This window comes from Sphaerodactylus townsendi, linkage group LG03 (assembly GCF_021028975.2).
Source record: "Sphaerodactylus townsendi isolate TG3544 linkage group LG03, MPM_Stown_v2.3, whole genome shotgun sequence".
NCBI classification, from domain to species: Eukaryota; Metazoa; Chordata; class Lepidosauria; order Squamata; family Sphaerodactylidae; genus Sphaerodactylus; species Sphaerodactylus townsendi.
This window is the reverse complement of record NC_059427.1, coordinates 21,187,178-21,190,796: the sequence shown is the minus strand read 5'-3', so window position 1 is coordinate 21,190,796 and position 3,619 is coordinate 21,187,178.

The window sequence follows — 3,619 nt, the reverse complement described above, 5'->3', positions numbered from 1 at the left end:
CCATCCATCCATCCATCCATCCATCCATCCATCCATCCATCCATCCAAGTTATCCAAGAACTGACTTTTCCTGCAACCAACCCCAAAATGAAAAACTATCTAAGGTCCATCTTTCCCCCCCCCTCCCCACTTTGCTGAATACCTGCAAATTTTCCCATAGTGTCTTCCAGAACACAATTTTTCTGATAGCAACTTTGCAGTCTGTCTTCCAATCCAGGAATATGGCTTGCCACAGGATCCACGGGTTTCTTTGCATACCTAGAAGAAACCATGAAACCATGTTCCATCTCAGTAGTCTTTTGGCAGGAAATGGCAGAGTGGTTGTTTGATCAAAGGAAGGTGGACTTTGTGGTTAGGTGCCCCATTTAAAATATGCATGAGCAGGCAGTACCCAAATTAATTTGGCTTTTATGTGAGACAACTAACATAATTTTTTCTCCTTAGCAGCAACATCAACTAGAATAAAAGAAGGTGTTTGTAAGTGAGGGTTCTGGCTAATTCAAATGTCTCTATGGTTCCCACCAGTGGGTTCAACTGTGTCTCTCCAGGTCCCATAAGAGTTCCTTTGCAGCTTTTTGTAGAATAGAGTCCCCAAAAGACTGAAGGGAACTGTGAGGGAATTGGTAGGTGGACCTTTTGATGATAAATCACTTCACATTACGCCTCTATTTAAATAACATCACCTTAAGTCCTTATTTAAGTAACATCACATTAAGTCTCTGTTTAAAGGGACAGGACATTTCTCCTCAGGTTGTCGGAAACCCTAGGATAAGACAGAAGCCATATGAGGAGAATTTGTGAAGGCACACGGCCAGTTTCCGTTGTGCAGCAGTAAAGTACATGTTTGTGGGTTCAAACCTTGTAATCAAACCCCCTACACACACTAAACATTTAGAAAGATCTTCATCTGAGGAATCCCAGGAAAAATTTGGGAAGGTTTCCATCTGAGACCCCAAGGATCTCTTAGGCTGTTTCCGCACGGCCATGGTGGGGGTTGGGTCGGCGTACATGACGCTGACCCACACCCCCGGGACCATTCGCGTGAACGGTCCTGGAAACTACAGAGAAGACAGCGCCGTGCCGCGCCGTTGCCCAATCGACTTACCGTCCCTGCGACCGTCCGGCGCGTTGCCGAGGCCAGGGGACACGCCCCCCTGCCCTGCGCGACCGCTCTGGAGTTGCAGGGCAGGGGGGCATGTCCCCAGGCCTCGGCGATGCGCTGGACGGTCGCAGGGAAGGTAAGTCGATTGGGAAAGGGGGGAGGGATGGCGCCTTCCAGCTCACACAGCAGCGGTTGGAAGCCGCTGTTGAGGCGCGAGGGCGGCGCGGCTGCGAAGCAGCTGTGCCCCCCATACGAACAGCTCCCTGGGGACAGTGTTTTTGCCGTCCCCAGGGCGCTGTATTGGGCCCATGCGGAAAGGGCCTTAGAGTAGAAAGAGCTTGGCTTGATGGCTTGAAGACTGGATTTAGCAGAAGGCAGTTTACACTCTTCGTGGGAAGAGGCACTTAATTTCTGAGGAAAGTCTCAATTATGGCCAGACTGCCTGGATAAAAGAATTCAGTCCCTTCCCTCAAACCTGAAGGATGTTAGAACGTAAGAATATAAATAGTTATATCCTTAGTATCTGACGTTGTGCGGGAAATAAAATATCAGTATTCTCCATAGTGTCTCCAAGCAGAGAAGAGAATCTAAGTATTTGCTGATACCCATCAGAGTTTGTGTATAACGGGTCATAGTCATGATTGGCTATGCTGGCAGGGGCTGATGAGAATTGTAGTCCATAACATCTGGAGTGCCAAATGTTCGCCACCATGGTGATAAAGGAACCCATTTTCCTGTTTTCCCATTCACCTGCATTCTGTGCAGGCAGCGATTGGAGCCCACGGAAACAATCCAGGTTGCTTTCGCGTCTTTGCACAAAGAGGCTTTTCTTTTTTAAAAAATCTCTTGCAACACACATGTAGCTACACAGGCATGCAGAAATGAACCCCCACAGCCATGCCAAATCGTCCCACAATACGATCGCTCGCACCTGTGCAGGTGCAGAACGCAAAATTAAAAAGAAAAGAAAAAGGGGCCTCCCTAGAGGTGGGATCCAGCAGGTTCTCACAGGTTCCCAAGAGTAGGTGACTCATTATTTGTGTGTGCCGAGAGGGGGTTACTAATTGGTGATTTTGCCACGTGATTTTTGCCTTAGTTACGCCCCTCCTCTCAGCAGTAGCGCGCAGAACTTGAAGCAGTCTAGCAGGAGGTGCACCGGCATGCGTGGCAGCCTGCGCCTGCGTGCATTCGTTTCCTGCCCAAGGACCGGCACAGCAGCTGCGTCCTTGCCACAGTCCCGGCGAGCAATGCCCCGCCCCCGGAATGCCCAGCCACACCCCCATCGTGCACCGCCCAGCCCCATTGGTGCTACGCCACAATTTGAGTCCCACCACCATGGGAACCTATTACTAAAATTTTTGGATCCCACCACTGGGCCTCCCTGCAACAGCTGGGCAATAGCTGGCAAATTCTCCATGACCATGGAAGGGAGAAAAATAAAGCAGCTTCTGCCTGGCCATTCGTGTGGCAGCGGCACCAATCTGGGATTTTCCAAAAGGATTGCTCATTTAGTGATTTTCTAAAAACTCGGGCTGGGGGAAATAAAATGGGGCAGGCTCTTTTTCGGGTTGGGGCCTGTGCGAAGCCCCCCCCCCCACACACACAAATGAGTTATACAGTGTCCTAAAGGTAAAGTTTCCCCTTCAGTCGTATCCGACCCTGGGGTACCACTGCAAGCCGTTTTTGTGGGGTAGTTTGCCATTGCTTTCCCCGGCTATTCTTTACCCCCTAGCTGTGTGATAGGTACTCATTTACTGACCAAGAAATGGTGGCTGAGTTGACCATGAGCCAGCTGCCAGGATATCTGACCCACAGGGGACTCGAACTCCTGACCATGTGAGTGGCAGCGCAAGCACCTAACCACTACGCCACGCGACTCCTCTACAGCATCCTACACCTGTAATATTTGCCCTGTGTGGAATCAGCCTGTATTTAAAAAGGAGAGAACTAATTTTTCCACAGGATGCAAAACTGGAGCAAGAAAGAGCCTCTTACCTGCTCATGGTACTTTTGATATTCTGAAACAGAGAAAGAGAGAAGTGGGTGTTGATTACACAAAGAGAACACAAGCTGGGTTTTTTTTTTTTTGTTCTAGAAGAGTAATTTGCTTCTTCCAGATCTGGAAAAATCAGTTGTTGGTCCCAGGATCATATTTTTCCCCTTCTCCCCAGAAAACAGGTAAGTTGTCTTAGGTCTCACCTGCAGGAATTCACTATCCGGCTGCTGGCACTGTTCTTCCATTTCTCTGATCAGGTAACTCATACGGGTAATCTCCTGGGAAATCCTAGTGATGTTATCTTTCAGCTTCTTCTTGATCTCTTTCTCTAGATCTCCCAGTTGGGCCAACCAGAAGCCCTCAATTTCTTCCAGGAAGTTGTGCATATGTTCAAAAGCAGACCTGACCTTTCCTTTCTCGGCTTCTATCTGTGCCTGAGAAAACACACTGAGTGAGGAAGGGAGAGTAGTGGAATATGAAGTTCTGTCAAGAGAAGTTAAAAATGAGTGAATTTGGCCTTG